The sequence below is a fragment of the Nipponia nippon genome, unplaced genomic scaffold (genome assembly GCF_047370975.1).
Source record: "Nipponia nippon isolate SJK-2023a ecotype South Korea unplaced genomic scaffold, ASM4737097v1 scaffold_4, whole genome shotgun sequence".
NCBI lineage: Eukaryota > Metazoa > Chordata > Aves > Pelecaniformes > Threskiornithidae > Nipponia > Nipponia nippon.
The window spans coordinates 9,772,748-9,791,892 of record NW_028262358.1 but is presented as its reverse complement, the minus strand read 5'-3'; positions in this window follow the sequence as shown (position 1 = coordinate 9,791,892).

Here is a 19,145-nt window from a genome sequence, read left to right as displayed (position 1 = left end):
GCAGTTACTTAATTTCCATTTTCACAGGTGCCTTCAAAAATCCCACTGAATGCCTATCCGTTTCTTTACACGTCTTTGAAAATTGGCTCTAAGTCCCCATTTTCAAAAGTGACTTGCAAACTGTGGCATCTAACTCTGGCTGAATGCCACGCAAAGCAACATTTGGAGGTTAAGAGCAAAAAGCTGGAAAAACTGCCCTACTACTGCGATTCTATCCCTTTCGGTATTTGAGTTAGTTCATTTAGGGCTGATGTGGGTAGACTTGCACAGTGCTGCCCTATGCTGTGTAGAAATTTTGTCGGGTACTTTGAAAACTTAACCTTTAGCTTCCCATAAGGTGAGATTTACGGAGGCATAAAGGTGCAAAGGGAGCTGGTGATTAGAGTCGAGGACCCAACTGGTAACTTGCTGCTGAAAATCTCTTTCATTGATCTTTCACTTTTAAAATATGAAATGTCTGAGTTACTTCCCTAGTGTGTGCAAATAAGCGTGTTTCACGTTTTAAATGCCTTAATCACCTCGTGTGTTTGTAAAAGGTCCCTTTCTGCAATGAGAATTTTAAAAAAGGAAACCTAACATTCAATTTCAGTGTTTTCTCAAAACACCTTCTAATTCTCAAAACGCTTATTTCTGCTTGCATGTTTCTGAGTTCCTGTCTCCAATGGATTTTTCAGATGTGTTTTATGTTGTGTTATGATGTTTCTAATTTGGGTGATGAAAGGTTAAAAGATACGCCTGTATGAAATTACCCAGTGGCTCTTGTGAACTAACATCATATCTTATTGAGTATGATCACTCTGTCACTTGCTTTGGCTACAGCAAAGCTTTCAGATACAGTAGGAATAAGTTGGGATCCCCAGAGCCTACTGCAGGATTTGAAGGGGGGCAAAAAGACATAGTTTCCTTGCCTAAGACTTGCTAGCCATGTGTAAAGAGACGATGCTCTGGAAAATGTTGTTTTTCTTTGGCTGCCCTTTAGTCAGATCTTCTCACTGCTGGCATTGTGCAGAGTCAGCTTAAAAGGTGTATTTAGCATTGAGGGATTTGGTAAATACTGCTTTATTGTGCTTCGTACTCCCTACAGGGCATTCTAAAGAGATGAATAATAAGTGTGAACAGGAAGAGCAAGTTTCCAGTCCTGTCAAATTAATTAGAGCAGTGTAGAATGAAGCGAGGTTTGCCGTTAGGTAGGTTGAAAACAGGCAAAGGGAATCACTCAGGCATATACAAAAATGTTATCCCACTTCTATTATTATTTTCTTTTGAATCAGATATAAGATGTAGCTATGTTTTGTTATCCACAACAAAACCTCTCTCAAATACTGGGCATATAAATAAAATAAGCTGGATATGCAGAGCTATCCCCCCGCTGTGGCAAAAGCAAAACTTGCCAAGCGATGACGCTGCCCTCATAGCTGCTGTTCAAGAAGTGTTTCCTTATGGTTTTAAGGGAATTAGCGACACCCAAGCTCAATGTCATTTAATTCCGTAAAGACATTTTAGAGCTTGACTCAGCTCCCAGCTGTAAAACAGTCCCTCTGATTTGCCAGCTGCCTGCTTCATAATTTTCTGAGCCTTGCATTTTTCCTTATAGCAGCCCAAAAAAGCCATTCTTGGTGTCATACTTGGGCTCTAGTTTGTGTCTTTCCCTAAGCCCTTTCAGACAGCCATCAACCTAGGAGGTAAAAAAGGGTCTGATCCAAATCCCGCTTGAGTCAGTGGAAAAGATTCCTGCTGAATGAAGTGAGGGCTGGATAAGATCAGTAGACCCTATTTTTTCATTCCCTGCCTAGACAGGAGTGATCTCTGTTGTGCATTTCCAGGCTCTGGTATGAAATGACTCAAACTCCCAGGCTACTGCTTCTCCTGAAAACCACTCCCCAGACTAAACAGATCATCTGATAAGAAACTTATTCCCCCCTTTATCACAACCCACCCTCTTTACTTCGTTCCCTGGAGAGTCTTAATTTTTATTCTCCCTCAGTTGTGTTTTCACATTTCAAGGGACAATTAATCATGTAACATATTCCTCCTGCACTTTGCATTTGTACATATTTAGGTGCTTTCATACTTCCTTCTAATGAAGCCCTTCCAATTTTTTGAGCATTTTATTACTCTTCTGTGACTTCACTCCAATACATAGACCTTCCTTCCCTCACTTGCCTGCGTATGGTGTCTAGAGATGCGAACTGCTTTATCACAGTATACCAGAGCAGCTATCACCATGGACAAGAATATTTGGGTGGGATTCATTTGATCCTTGGCATTAGTCACCCTAGACTACCTTTCAGCTGACAGGGAAAAAAAAGACAGTTCCAGGGCCTAATTTATGTCATCTTAAAGCAGAGGTTTAAAACAGGTCAGACTGTGTCCTAAAGTGCCTGTTTCTCTACTGGGAGACTTTTAAGGGAGCCTAGAAGGACTGATGTGGCTGTGAAGACATCTCCCATAGACATTTCCCATCCCATGATGTGAGTCACGCCCTTGGAAATGTGCAACTGGAAATTTGTTCACAGTGGCTTTGAAAGGGAACAAATGCCATGTCTAACAAAATAAAGCTGTTCTGAAAAACTTATTCTGCTAACTTCTTATCCAGGGAGGCTAACAAAAATTAAGCATTTTTATAACCTTGGAAGCTCCCGTTTTGATGTTTTTAGAATGGAAAGTTGTGGTTGTTGCTGCTGCTTGTGTTGAAAAGTGTTACAATGAAGATACACCAGATTTCTAAAACGAATTAACAAAAAATTATGCTGAAACATGAATGAAATGCTTCAGCATTCCCTGCATCCCATTTTCAGTTTAGCCTTAGGTTTCTTTTTCTAATTTTGGTTCATAGAGAATTTCAAACTTGTTATGCTCAGCCTGCTTCAGAACAAAATCATACTTTAAATTCGGGATTTCCAGCTAAATTGAGATAAGAGAGTTAGTTCCTGCTCCATTCTGTTCTTCATACACAGCCTTCCTCAATCTGTATTTTTGTTTCTCTCTTTTAATAGAATACGGGAATACTCACTTCCAATTTTGCTCCACTTGTCCTCTTTTTCTGAAGCTGCAATCCAAGAGCTGTTGGCCTCTGATAAGCACAGCTTGTTCTCCAGCTCTCCATGTACCATACTTGACCGCGAGGGTGTGGGGAGGAACACAGAAGGTCAGGCAGAAAATCTCATCCTTATGCTTTTCAGTCCAAAATTCATCTGATGTGAATCAGCACTGCTCAGCTGACTATTGCTTTGTGCCTCTGAAGAGCTCGGATGTCTCCACGGTAGGTGTCTGTGCCATATAAAGCCAAGGAGAAGGCATATCACTAAATGCTCTCTCCTTTTTAGGGTGGGTGCAGTGGCATGGGAGTCAAAAATGTCAGCTCATTGAAAGAAAACACGATGAAGAGTGCTTCAAAAACCATGACATTCCTGCAAGCAGGCTGTTACCACTGATTTTCTTTCAGCTTCCTAACTTCAATTTTTGGCAGCTGCTTTAGAGCAGCCAAGGAACTCCTGCTCTAGGATCTACAGAGGGAAGATGGTCCACAAAGGGAATAGTTTCGGCACTGGGGACAATAAGAGGTCTGGGGCCTGAGACTTAGAGGCAGGCACTCCCTTCTCTTTTTGAGAGAATTTCAAAAGGCTTTGGTTTTCCTTCCAAATTGGAAAACCCCAGACATTTTACAATTGCAAAACCCTCCGTAAAACTGAATGATCTTTCTCCCCACAGCTCCATCTGAAACAGATGGAAATTTCTTTAGTGAAGTGACCACTTAATTAAAAATATGTGATACCAAATTAATACCATTTCAGCAGGTACTGGGAAGACAAGTGAAGATTGTCCAACCTTCTCCAGGTGTCTAAGACAACTATCTATTGCTTTTTAAGGCGTCTGGCAGCTGGTAAGTAATTTAAACGATGCTTGTTGGCTCCCAAATAGAAGAAATAAATGAACACAAAAGAGCAAGATTTCAATTAAAGTTCATCATGTAAAACAGGCCTCATGCCTTCCCTGACCACAGAGATTAGCTTTTGTGTCTGGAATTGCATTTCATAAACCTCCTCCCTTGACATGGAACATCTGCTCCCTTTAGGACTATTGTTTTACACCCATAAATAAAACATAAAATTACATTTTTGTCACTCTTCAGGCCAGATCTTCAGCTGGCATAAATCAATGGCAAGCAGTCAACCTCAGCACAGCTCTGCTGACTTAAACCAAATGAGGATCTGGCCCTTGACGCTTTGGTGCTGAAGAAAATAATGGGTCTGGGCAGAGTGTGTGCGACATTGTTTATCAGAGGATGTGTGCAAAACTACGTGGAGCAAGTAACCATAAAGCATGATTGATCTCTCCAGCATATTTTAACACTCTTTTTCAGTGTTTACTGAAACCTTTTAGGTAGCGCAGTCTTCTCAGATATCATTTTAGGTTTGAAAAGCTTTCTAATTCACAATGAAAAGTTATGCGTCGCTCCAATGAACCTCTAGCTTCAATTACTTGCTGTGCAAATGGTTGGCCTGCATTTTGACCAATGTTTATGGTGCTTGGCAATTTTTCAGTAGCTACTTTACCCTTATATGATTAATTTCTTGCATAATATGAGGTTTTGCATGTGTGGAGCTGAAATAATCCTACTAGGCAGAAGAGAAATAAAAGAGCTTGTGTGTTTCAGCTTCAAAAACATTTGAAACATAACATCACAATTTTAAGCATGCCAATGATAATACAAGTTACCCGTGGATGAAGACGACCACAAGAGACATGAAGTTCCTGATGGGATTCAGCAGCATGAAAGTCATTACTTGGCTAGTAAGGTCAGCACACTAGATCATAGCTGGGCAGCCCCAGAAGCAGGGAAGCTAGAGACAAGCCTGGAGCTCATCGTACGTGACTGCAGCAGTAGAAGTAAGAATGGCTACGGGTACTCGCTTCCTTTCTTGCATGCCAAATTCTTCTCTACGTGCTAGTCTCCCTTTGCACCAGAAGTGTTAACGTGTATTAACTACCCTGAAGTAAATGGAGGTAAAGCTTGAACAAACAAATGTTAATTTTAAAATATGTTTAGCTTTAAGGACCTGAGAAATCTCACTGGTGTCATGCTGGAAAGCTAGGTTTGTGCTTTAGCTTCTTTAGCTGGATCAGACCTTACAGCAGGCGACTAGACAGCGACATTTGGATCTACGCAACCCTAAAAAGACAAATATTGTTGACAGCTTTTTTTGAAAGGATTCAAGGAGAATGAGGTACCCAACCCCTACTGCATTCTAAAGCAGAAAGACACTTCCATGGGACCTGGCACCCAGCTCTTTCTGGGCTCTGTAAAATGAGCAATATGGAGCATTATCAGCCAAGCTGTCTGCCTGCTTCTCCCATACCAATAGATACATCTGCTCTGATTCAGTTAATCATTTAGTGTCTCAATGCAAGCACGTCCTCTTCAGTGATTTAAGTGAAAATATTGTGCTGTAAACTCAAGAGGCTCTTAGGTGGGCACGTGATCCCACGTGCTGATTCACAGGGAAAGTTCTCTTCAGCACAAGTTGCGAAGCAGATCACTGGAGGTGGGAACTTCTTAAACCACCTTTGAAAGAAACCCTTAGGTGCCTTCAAAATCCCAACCTCCATATTTTTACTTAATACAATCACACACTTGTCACCTTAACAGAAAGTACGTCTACACTGCAAATGCCAGTATAGCGAAGAGGTACTCAGACTAGCTATAAATGAGCTAGCCATAAATGAGCCTGCTTTCTGGCAGGATAAATTAGCCCATATGGAGCTAACACTGCCAAAAAGCAGGGTAAATTAGTCCTCTTGGTGTTCTCTGCTGTCTCATCTTGACTGCGTCCAGTATCCACAATGGCTCGTTTACAGCTAGCTTGGGCATTTCTACATTGCCGTGTGGACATACTCGGAGCAACGTTGTTATCATTGCTGTAACATCCACAACAGCACAGGAACGGAGCCTAATGGGGGTTAGTTACCTTCTACCTTTGCCTTTTAGCTCGGTGCAGAGGGGCCGAGTCGGAGGTGATAGCACTGCAGCATGACCTCCCCAAATTCAGCAGTTATTTCTGCCTACGTGAGTATACACAAATTAGATGGTCATCTTGGGTGATAATGAACACTGAGTCATCTGGAGCCCAAGAAATTACTTTATGGCCACAAAGATATGCTACAGAGAAGCATTTGATGCTGAGACTTTTGGGAGATTATTGCTTTTTAACTTTCCTAAGCTAGCCTTTTGTAACACTTTCTGTTGAAAATAAACTAAACAGGTGATATATGTGGGATTAGTTGACCTACCCTGGCTAACTCAGCCAGTTTGGTCCTTCAAGTTCTAAAGAGACTGAATCAGCAGCATTACTTAGGTTTCAACATTCTTTTTTAATATCTAAAAACTACATTTTCGTGGATATCAAACACTTTGAATGGTTTTGAATGAAAAAAAGAAAAAAAGCATTAAAAAAATTTAAGGAACATGTTAGAAAATTACCTGAATTAGCTGAATTCAAAACAGGTCCTGCTGGGTATCTGAAGCAATATCTATCCCCGGAATCTGAAGCAATGTGGAACTTCACAAGGCACCTACACAGACAAAAGAAACGGAAAATTGAGCAAAGATCAATCTATACTTAAAACATTCAGATATATTGAGAGGTAGGAAACTGCTCAGTATAGATACACTTCCACTGCCAGAGAAGTGCTTAAGGCAGGATGGCTTATATCAGTTAGGTGAAGTAAAATAAGCTATGCTAATAAAAGCTGCACCAGTATATCTGCATCTGACAATTAGCACTTATACCGGCACAGCTATCTGGCAGATAATCACATCCAATTTAATGCACACATGCCAGCAAGACCTCTAACACCAACTCCAAATATATCATGTTAACAGAATTCTATAGGTTTCAGAAATTAATTTCATCCAATAGTGCATAATTTTACAACCAGACAGTACGACACATGAAAATACACTTCAAATTGCTGCTTGACTTATGTGATCTTCCTCGGTACCATGAAGAGTGAAGACGACATCTTTAAAACGTCCCAGTCCTATCCAGTTTCCCACTCAGTGTTCTGCCTTGTCTAGACTTCGCAGCAAAATGGGGTAGAGCAATCAGCATGTGATGAAATCTCCTCAAAAATGTGAATGCAGCCCTTTCTTTTTCTGTATTTACTTATAGATCAGAGTACCCCTGAAGAACTATAAACAGCTGAGAGCAAAAAATAAAGGCACCTCTGAAAAGTTTTATGTCCTCCAAACTATAAATGTCAGGTGGCAATACTAGGCAGTTTATTTTTCTGTAGAAATATATAAATTTTTTTTCCACAAAAATATTTTCTCTGAAAAAAAAAGCTAGCTCGTCACTGGCAATTTTATGAAATACATATATAAATTTGCAGCGGGTACTGATGAATGCCTTTAGAGTTGACAATTTTTTTTTCCTCCTGCACAAAAGAAAATAATGTGTATATTAGAAACTGCTCGCATGTTTAGTTTTTGGTGTTTTCGTTTGTTTGTTGTTTTTTTTTTTTTTCAGATGGTGAAGGGGTAATGAAAAGTATCAGGCAGCAGTAATGCACCCAGAGACCTGTATAAAAATCCAGATAAGGCAAAATTTTGGTATAGCAGCAAAGAACCACAATGGGCTGGGTAACTTCAGGAACAGCATTTGCCAGACGAAGCACTATGTTTTTACCCAGCTAAAGGGCCAGTGCGTGATGTGAAGCGATGGAGCTGAGCACGTGCACATGGCTGGGGGGCAAGGGGCACACACAACATTTTCCAAAGGTGGGATTCCTCACTACTGTGCTTTCCCTCCCCAATTAAGGGTTGAAACGAGCCACTGGAATCTACTGTATATCCTGGGGAAATGAACGCCCTGGCTGCTTTCCAACTCGTATTTCTCTCTTTCTACAGCAAACAAACAATAGGCCAAGTAGGATGTTGTATGTCGCCCCGGAAAAAAAAAAAAAAAGTGAAGTATTGATAAACTGAGATTAATTTTTACAAAAATGTTTATATCAAGTGCATATGCTTTGCCTCTTGGCCATTATGGAAATGTCAGGGGTTTAATTGGCAGCTGCGAATAGCAGCACCTGCAAACAGCTCAGGGCTTGTTCCTGTGGTCTGGCAACATTCTTACTTTATGCTTTAAATAAAGGCTTACTCACTGAGACAGAAATAACTGACAGTGGATGATTGATGATTGCCCATCACGCAATGGCTGACATCTACCATTCACTGAATCCATTTACAATTTCACTTCCAGATTTCATTAACAGGGCCGTGACATCTAGGAACGGGATTGATACAGATGGCAGCTCAGTTACAGAGTTCAGCTGATGCTGAGCGTATGTTAAGCATGGAAAACAGATTACTATGAGCTCCAATCTATCTCATGTGGTACATTTTGGAAACACTATCTGTTTACTCCAGGTAACCTTTTATAGTTCTATTTATCCTGCCTAGTTTCAAACCAGATAGCATTTTTCCATAGCGGAGAATTTATAGTGCCATTTGCAACGTGCGTTTATAAAATACTTACTTCCGTGAAATATTAAGACAAGATTTTGGCATTCTAAAGGTTCCCTTTTTGCTTAAGAAGGAAACAAAAAATGTGAGCACATAAAATCCGTGATTTCCCTCATCACAAATATCCTCTTCTGAGCAACACAAATGGCTCACTCCCCACCGCACACCTGCGTAGGTCTCAAACCCCAGTGGCCGTGGAGCTCAGAGGCAAATAAAGAAGTTTCCAGATAGAGGGGCCAGTCGCACTTCGCTCAAAACTCCCGCTGACCTCTGCCTGAGATGGGACACAGCGTCCTGCAAATCCTTGTTTTTATCTCGAGCTCATCGGGTTTGGCACAGGCTGTTCTTCAGGAAGGCTGAGGCTCAAAATGCAATTTTCCATTTTCATTAAGAAGCTGGGCCAAATATCAGATCTGAAGTTAGTTTTCAAGCCCCAGAAAGTCTGGAGCTGCTCAGAGACAGAATTTCACGTCAGCTCGCGGTTAGGGTGGAGGACGCTTCTAAAATTCAGAGCCACCCTCAGATCGAGGGCTTACGCTTGGACACCTTTCCTTCGGTATTTGTGTGGACGTTGGTACAGGAGCAGCAGCTCACCCTAAGCAGCTCCTGACTCTTTAAAGAGTACCAAGAAATCTGAAGGGCCACCCCTGAACTTTCTGTAAAAGTAAACAATCACAACCTGAACACTCATAACCACCTATTCCATGCAAACAGCCATAACTGAGCCCCAAAAGAGGAGAGAAGAAATGAGCAGGGTAAAAACTAGGTGTAACATCTCATCCAAGTGAGTAAGGGTGACGCTAAATGGGTCGAGGCAACTGCTCCGTACAGCTCAGCTGCTGAAAAGGTGCACGATGTGCAGCAGGTTTTTTCCACCGTTATTAGATCTTGCTTTTGCTTTTCTAGCTCAGTTTGTGAAGTTTTCAGGCCTTCACACAGAGCCCTCTCTGGGAAAGCACCTCTTCTGGGTAGGCGCTGGAGCAAAGTCTGAAAGCAGGTGAGCAACCAGGGGTCTCACGGCAGCTGCCAGAAGCTTCAAGGAGCCGGTCTGAATTTTCACATCAACCCATCAGCAAGCTTTCAAAACCATGCAGTGGGCCTTTTCTCAACTGCTCTACCCTCCTTTTCCCTTCTTGAAGTCTGTATAGCTTCACCCTCTCCTACTTTGCTGTCGGTAGTGTCTTCTGAACACCAGATTTGTTACTTCTATTCTTACAGCCAAAAGATCACGCAGTGGAAACTGGTGTTAATGCGGTGCTTCAGCAGGTGCAGAGATAGCCGGTTTCCAGACTGACACTCGTAATGGCTTTCCAGAAACAGCTCTGTTTCATCTCAAACTTGCTAAGCCAAATCCATTCCTTCCGTATTTCAATCAACTTTGTACACTTAAGCCACTACTTCAACCTCCATACATAATTGCATGCAGTCTTTCTTGTAAAAAATTCAGTGGTTCTTTTCTTTATTATGATTATTTAAAGCAATTAAAGATGATCACACACAAACTGTAGAATTAACGTTGTGCAAATATTTATACAGAAACCAAAGCTAAGACTTTTCCCCTTTTCTAGGTGAAACGTGGAAGATTCATTCCAGAAAAAACAAACACATTGTCCAGTTTAACTAAAGACCGCATGAAAAGTCTTCCTTTCTACCTCATTTAAAAAAACTGTGATGCTCTTTGTAAGGAAAACACCCTTCTGTTCTGTGTACCTTCTCACATGTGTGCCATCACTGACGGTAATAGATGACAGCACAGAGGTTTTCCAAGAAATTCCCCTCAAGTTGCAAAAAGTACCTTTCTGTAACATGGTTAAATTCAACGATGCAAAAAGGATTTTTAAAACTTGTCAAAGATACATGAAAAATGCAGCAACGGTAACAGAAACAGCTACTCCCTGCTTTGGAAATGAGGACCTGTATGCACGGGTTTAAACAGGGCTTTAAAAAGCTAACTTTAGGCCCCCCTTTTTTATTTCTGCTTCTGTAATTTTGATCCAACCAAACAGATCTGCACTGAATTTTCTGCTGTCTAGCACACAGCTGGAGGTAGTGGAATATTTTTTGCTATTCTTTGTAAATATCCTGGGAAAAGCACACTAAGGAGCTACTTCAGCCTGGCACTCAGGCAGGTGGTGAATGCCACCTCCCCACAGCAAAGCCTGGAAGCAGCACTTTAAAGTAAAGCGTGTGCCCTGGTGCTCTGTTGAGCAGGGGCCCAAAAATAGGATAGATGCACCCTAAAGTCAAGAGGAATAGGATTCCACCCCCATTTCAGATGGTCAAGTGCAGGCAGCCAGCTCTGAGCTAGTCATCGTGGTGCTCTCTATAGCAAGTCGACAGAAATAAGTACTCTTAGGTTGTGAATCATCTCCTGCTACGGCAGGTATCTAAAACCGGTCAAGTTAGTCGTGAGCTCCAAGTGCCTGTTTCCTACCGTTGACTAGATGCAACGTTCAAACGACTGGCTTAGACATAGACGTCTACTTCACTGCCATCTAAAATGACATGAGACACATCCCATCCATAATAGAACAAAACCTCTAGAGAAACCTTACTCATTCCCCAGGAGTGGAGAAGTTGCAAGTCTACAGATCTTTTTTTTTAACTCCTGCATGATCCTGCTTTGTCAGTTTTCAGGCAGGAAAGAGATGAAACACGAGAGTCAATACATTAAATAGTATTTGGAGGTTCTCTGCTTCTGCCTTGTAGTTACATGTAGCCTGAGGATGCTGCAGTGTGGCTTGTAAAGCCAGAGAAAGGTATGTCCAGCAAGAAAACGCTCAACTTCTGGGTGCGGTGAAGTACTGTCCCAGAGTTTTGCCATTCAACACGACACGGGTTGCCTTTGATGTGGTTCGAAGCTTTGAGGCAGACGAGCAATGAAGGCAGTTAGAGCCCACCTGCTGGCTTGGCACTGAGGCAGAGCAGGGAGCACACACTGCCTCTCTGCTGCTGATGGAGCTCCTGAGTACAATAATCTCCAGGACATGAGTGATGAAGAACAGCTTGGGATAGTAATATTTGCTACTAGCCTAGCTAGTTCCTGAGAAAATGTCTTAGCAGACTGTTAGGCATTTTGGTTCTTTGCGACTCCAGTGTATTCTTGTCCCCAAATGTCCCCTTACAACCCTAGGATAACGGGGGAGAGATAGATGCCTCCCCCAGCACATGCCAAGGACTCCACTTACACCCTTAATTGTTGCCTGCTTTGACTTTCTCTCCAGAGGCAACAGCTTTCCTGTACTGAATATATGCTAGCCAGAGGAGATTTTTGTGCTTAAAATTAAGTGCCTAAATCCATGCATGTGAATTCGGGTCAAACATACTCCCAGGGCTACTTCTGAAGGTAAAACCTTCAATGATTTTGATACACTCAGATCCTGCAAAAATGGGCAACGGGGGGGGGGGGGGGGGGGAAGGGGGGAGAAGAAAAAAGTCCAAACTTATTTTACACTGAGAGGAATGATACGTAATAAATTAAAGCTGTACTCAGTGGCAGGCATGCGAAAGGACTGTTCAACAAACTGCTTTTTTGGCTACACATCATCCATCTGGTGCTCTCAATTAGGCAGGGATTCAGTGTAAAAGCAGTATACGGTTAGGTAATAAAAGATCAAATCAAAATGTGTTTGTGGAAGGGAGAGGTTTAAAGGTCAGGCCTGCCACACTCACCGCATCACTTCTTGGTTTCTGAGCTCTTCGTTCTGCAGTCAGTACATTCCCGCAGCATAATGGGGAATCTGGCACAAAGCTCTACACAATACGTTTCTTTATGATTACCTAGCAAAATATAAATGCTGCGTTTCCAGAGCCAAAGAGCACCTATAATTTCCACTGAAGTCAGTAGAAGCTTCGGGTATTACTTTGAATCCCTGACAGTAGGCTTTTTTAACATTTTCCATTTTAATTGTTTCAAAACTTTAAGAGCTAACTGAAAACAGTATAAAACCATGTAAAATAAATGGCAGCACAAATTGTGCAAAAAATTTAGTAATAGATATTGGCTACGGTGCTACTTCTCAGACAGTGTCTTCAGTTGCATCAAGAGTTCCAACTGGCAATTACAATTGTTTTCAGCTCTGTCCCTTCTTTTCCTTTAAATAACGACGCGTCCGTATATAACATAACAAAACACAACGCGATCCAAGGTAACCCTGTAGAAATGAAAATGTGCTTTGGATCAGACCCTTGTTATTATATGGATGGTGAACACTTGATCTGTATTTATTGCACTTGGACTGAAGTGCGCAGACGAGTAAGTGTCCTCAGTTGGGCAGTTAGCAGATCTTTACTTATAATGTATAAATAAAGACTATGTTCCCATGAACAATGGCTCGGTGCAGCCTACTAACCACCACCCTTGTGTCACTCCACTCAAGTGACCCCCTTTCCTCTTCTGCATGGCTGTGGTTGAATTCTTAACCAGGTTACCATGTCTCATATCTCAAAGGCACATGGTGTGGCACTCAATTGTTATTTTGAAATGAAGGAGAAAATTGTTTTTGCAGACACCGGAAAATATCAGGGATATATCAACTCTGTTTGGGATGTCCCAGGAAAAAAAACAGCTCCTCTAAGAGGGGGGAAAAAAAAGACAGAGAAGAGCGGAGAGATTTGTATTTACACTACTCAGCCTTGTAAAATAAGAGGAATCTTCCCCATTTCAGAAAACGTAACCCCGGGTTGTTTCTAGGATAACATTTTTCTTGAAAGGAAAGGAAGCCATTCTGCCTCCTCACATCCCAGCTTCTGTTTACACAGACTTATTGTGCAACTCATCCATGCTGTTGATCCTCTTACACTCTGAATCTTGACATTTGCTTGGACCATTACGATAAAACCTCATTCATTTCTGGCAGATAAAATCTCTGTTTTCCATGCATGAGGGCAGACAGCACAGTAACAAAAATACAGGTCCAAGAGCAAAACACTCACAAGTTCTTCAGGGCAACACGTTGAAAAGGCAGAAAGGTGTGTCAGAAGTGAAAAAGGGGCCACCAAATGGGTGTAAATAAAATTCTGCTGCAAGGCTGTATTTCACTGCCAAGAAGGTGTAAAGAGGCCTCGGTATTAATGAGAATCAAGCCCTGAGGCAGAGAAGACAGATGTTGGCTCATAGCCCGCAGATAAATTAATGGCAGAGCGTGGAGTAGAGCCTACGATTCACCCCAACAGCATAACTCAACTGATTTTAACACAACCACATACCCCAAAAATTTGATCCCCAAGGCAGCAGCCCTTTACACCACACGGACAAAGTGTGGGTGGAGAACAAATCCCCACAGGACGATGGTATCTGCTGCAGTCTCCTGCCAGGTCAGCCCGGATAACCCACCAACCACTCAAGTCGAAAGCATCCTTGCAATGGGATCCTAAAAGTTTATTCTGGAAGTGAACATCATTTTGTGTTTCAGCTCCTCAGAAAAGTTTTGAGATGACTTATCTATGCCTTTACTGAACTCTCTAAGAATGATCTTGCTGCATAAATTCACGCTGAGGAGAAATTAATAGCCCTTCAAGTGAACTGGAGGCAGCCTTGAATTCTGGAAAGATGGGTTGATCATGACTTTTAAAAATTACAGACAATCCATCTTGGTCATTTGTATACGGTCATATGCAAGAGTTTTGTATTTTTACTTTTTTTATTAAGAAAGAGACAGCTAAAACAGGTAACTAACAAATGTTACTGACAGAGGAGACAAAATTTATCATCTCTCCCACTGAAGGCATTTAGAGAACTTTCCCTACGCAGAACATCGGCACGAGACCTCTCCTCCCCATGCCTCTGCTTTAATTGTGAGTCCCAGCATCTGCACTGCAAACAATTATTTTTTTCCAGGGGTTCATAACTCAAGTTTAACAGATTGCTCTAGGCTGACACATGGTTTCAACTTGGGAGCAAGCATTTCTTTTATAAACGGCTTTTTCTTTTCTTTTAAATGGTGATTTCTTTTTGGTTTTGCTTGTAATGTATGTAAAATGATTTGGGATGCTTTTTGCACTTGTGTACAGTAACTCACAAGCAGCTTTCATTGGAACAGTGGAATTTGGCAAGTGAACAGTCAATATTGCCCTCTAATTGCTTTTAGCGTCTTTGCAAAAATAAAAACGTCATTTAAAATGGCTGAGATATTTCAATTTGAAAAGTGGCTACTGAACAGGCACAATAATGGCACGGATTTTTACTTTGCGTATGTAATGCACATATTCAGCATAATGCAATCCCTAAAATATACATCTCCAGATTAGGGCTGTACTAATCACTGATTATTTTTTTTTTCCACTTCAGTGGCTGAAGTGAAAAAATAAAATCTGTTTGGGTTGATCATTGAACATTTTTCCTTCCTTCTCTTTCTCCATCAAAATCCAAAACATTTTCCTATAGGGGTAATAGAAGGTTCCTTCTGACCCAAACCATAATGTAACATCTCCATTTGGGGATCGGGGGGGAAAAAAAAAAGAGTAACAGAAAAAAATACATTAAAAAAAGCTACATTAAACACCCTGTACAAAAAAAGAAAAGGACATGATCATGCCCTTCCCCTTGCTGTCCACTCCCCATGTCACACTCTGAGGACGTATACCCCGTAGTTTAAGCCCCTCTTCTTTTAGAAACCTTAAACATATATTGACTTGGGAATGCCTTTAATACTGGGCTACCAGGTAGTTTAGGAGGATGTGGTCCATTCACTGTCACTCTCATAGGTTTCTTATGGCCAGTAGGAGGCCATTAGCTAAAGAAGTCTTTACTTAAAAAGTGGACTTTTGAGTTTGCTCCCAAGATCTGAAGATGGACCGCAGTATGTGTCCTTCCTCCGCTCTGGATTATGGTCACATTGACTCTCTCCGCAGGCCAATGAATATTTAACAAATCCTTGCATCTCCACCAGCTTTAACAAGGCAGCCTTGTACCTAAGAGTACGTGGCTACCTGCCCATGAGAGCAGTTATAGGGCAGAAAGGGGATAGGAGCACAGATATCCCCAGGTAGAGGGAGGAGGATCTCTCACCTCCCAGGTAACTGCTCTACCAGCGGGGCAATAGGAAGCGAGAAGCGCCGCCTCCGTTCTCTGCTGATGTTTCGGGTGGCCTTGAACAAGTCCAGGCTCTGCCAATGAGTGGCAGGGGAATGCCTGTTCTGTGAGATCTGGCAGGTTGTGTGGATATTTGCGGTCCTACCTGTTAACTGAAGGTTAAATACCCACAGGTGACTGGACCGGTAGATACTTAGATACCACAAGCCTCCCTACAGCACAGTGTGGCTTTACGGTGCTTTGAACCTCTCAAGCAACCACACCACCACACCAGCCTCTTCTCTCCAACACGAGATGAGTTTTAAGATTGTGGGGTTGTTATAAATACATTATTTATTTTCATTTGCCATGCATTGTTTTTAACAGGCAAATTGGCACTGCACTTTTGTCCTTTTCTTCTACACTCTAGAAGATCAAAGCTTTTGTTTTTGGTTAGGGTTTTTTTTTTTTTTTACAAGAAGCTAGGGATGAGTCTATATTCATGTGACTCCAGAGCCTGAGGCTTTAGAAATCATTACAGGAATCTCACTAAACATCATGTGTTGACAGCGGTGCAAATAGCGAACATTCACTTGTCTAGCAAGATTGTATATTAATTCAAGACCATCAAGAACCACGACCATACTTCTCTAAAAGGCAACAACAAGTCGGGGCGGACGAGCTGGGAGAGAGGGCTGAGCAAATAGGTGTCGTTCAGACCTTTTCATCCTGATGCTGCTGTGCTTCAGTGCGAGGAGTCCTCGCTGTACCTCGCCCATCCACCCTCCTTGTCTGAACGGATCTGCCACAGTCACTAAGAGGCTTTTAAAACGTGGTACTAAGTTACAATATACCATTCTAGGTCTTTTTCTGACAGGTAATCCTCAGCTCCATCTATCCAGATGGAGTTAATTTGGCTGAACTATGCTGACCTGGGTGAAGGATTTTCAAATGTAAATGGTACAAATGCAACTTTCTCTGGCAACAAAGTCGTCCTATGTTACGATTTCCACCATCTCTCCCCCAAGCCTGCCTTATAAGGAGCGCGTTCCTTCTACTGGGATTCATTCTGTCATTAATCTACGTCTTCTTTCAACAATAAAAGAAATACGGAATGAGATTACCAGAATAGATGGCCTGGTGCAGACTAGAGAACACTTCTTTTTAATAGGGATTTAAATTTGACATCAGTTAAATGTCTTGTGCCATCATGTTTCAGCTCTGTTATGTGGATTCTGGACCATGCTGCCTACTTGGATGTGAATGCGCTGCACTGATTTAAGGCTTCTCCCCTGGCTGTTCAGAGGAACTGAAATCCTATATCCTGCTCCAGAGCTCGCTCGCTTGGCCAAGGCGGTGGCACAGGGTGGTGGAAGCTCTTCCCAAGAGGGACAGGCAGCCGCTCTTCTCCGTTTGGCTACGTTGCCTGCCCAAGGCAGCTGGGAAAGGAGGAGTAACAGGCTGGAAAAGAAAAGAGCTGCCTGCAGTACCCGGGCTAGCTTCTGCGCAGCAGAACCTGGGCCCACCTGGACTTCTTGTCTCCTGACACTCCCGGGAAACAGGAATATTTGCTTGAGTTACCCTGCTGTGAGAGGAAAATAGGGCCAATGGAGCAAATGTTTCTAATCCCTAAAGTGACTGTTCTAATTTTCCATTACCTGGGTTTAATTAAAAGGCTAATAATATGATTTACCCTGTGAATCCAACTGCAAGAGAAATAGCCTTCGTCCGGCAGCATTCACGCAAGACCTAAAGCTGTGAAGTGGAAAGCTCCTTCACCTCTTTATACTAAAACTGATATGAATTGTTTTCTTTCAAAACCCACAAACCTCTGCTCTGAGGCTATTTCTACTGACTCCGAGATACTGCACATCACATTTTGGCTGCTGTGCTTATCTCCAAAGAAATCACTCTGGATAGTGGGAAACTAAATGCAGATTTAAAAATAATAAAGTCCTCCCTAGCGAGAAGCTTATGCGTTAATTTTCACTGCTAACTATCTGCCTAATATTGTTGATCAAATCTTTGATTAAAATAACATTAGCAGCTGAGCCTGTGTGACAGGGAAGGAACTGAGCGAGTTTGGTTCAGACTGTTATAATAATTTGGATTTCTTAAGTGCTTTGTGATAATACAGTACCCTGAAGAGCTAATATTTGTTCAGTAAGGGCATGCAACATGATTCTTTTATTTCCTGCCTCTCTCTCTCAGATGCAGTGATTGCTAGATACTAAGGCATGTTTTTATTGTTTCTCAATAATATTGAGGCAGTACCTAGAGTTTTCACATTTTCATTGTGTGCTTCATAAAGAAAGTAAGATTCTGCTCTTCTTCAGAGAAAGCGATCACTGAATAGACAAAGGGAAAAAATCAGGATAAAAAAAAAGACTGGCAAGGAAATAAATACTGTAGTCCTTAAAAATGCTAAATCATCTTCCAGTTATTTACAATATGCATTGCAGTAATGTCTAGCAGCTATTACGCTAGGTGCTGAGCATTCACAGAGTAACAGATATTCCCTGTTCTGAAGAACTTATGGTACAAAAATAAGATGGGAGAGAAGACAGAAAGAGGAAATTACCTGCCCAGCTTGGTGGCAGGGCTGGGAATTCACCAGCTCACTCACGAGCTGATTCCTAAGCCAAGCTGCTGGGCCATACAGCGTTATTCACCGGCAACCGCAATATCTTGGTCTTGGTTTTGACACGTAAGAGGAGAAGGTGTCTGTACAGCAAACGTCCATAGCCAACATACAGAGATGTAAGATGAATGACAGAAGGGAAAGAGCGTATAGGATTTTCTGTCTCCGGTTATAAGATTCATCAAAGGCTGCATGGTAGGAATGGAATTTGAAGGGGGGCTTGCAAGGAAGGAGGGACAGGGCTTTGCTGCTAAATTTGGAGAAGATAAACTAGGCATGAGAGCTAATGGTAAAACATCTTATCCTTTAGCCTGTATTTTCTCTTAGAGAGAAAGGACAGGACCTTCCACTGAGCCTTTCTTACTCTGCAGAATCTCTCACTCTTACCCTAAACTAGGGGTGACTCCTCTTGCACCATGTTTTGTCAGCCTTAGTGATCCTCTCTTCTTTACTGGCTTTGATGAGAAGAGGTTTGTTCAAGTAAAGGCTAAGTAAAAGGATTGAAGACTGGGTGTTACATAGTCAAAGACCAACGCAAAACCAATACGAACAAGTAAATCAGGGGCAGACAACCGAATTTTTCTGCCAGTCTTTGTAAGTCAGTTATTCCCTCCTCCCCTCATACCCTGCTCTCAGGCCACATCCAATTTAAGCTCAGAGCCACGAGAAGCTACAGGAGACGGGTTTCCACAAAACGCTCGGACAGCTCTCTCAAAGTGAGATCTCTCTAAGGTGCTTCAGACTGGGCATCCAAGATTGAATGTCCCAGCTCGTACATACTGTTTTGGGTGACTTCCCCAGTTTTCTGCCCTAGCTTCACTCATTAGCATTGCTTTGTCTAGAATGAAGAGCATTTCTCAGTCCAAAGATGGCCAAAGGGAAAATTACAGACACAGAAATACCACTGTGGACAAGTGACCGTGTTGGCCCAATATCCCTCAGCAGCTGCTAATGCATCCTCACCCAAA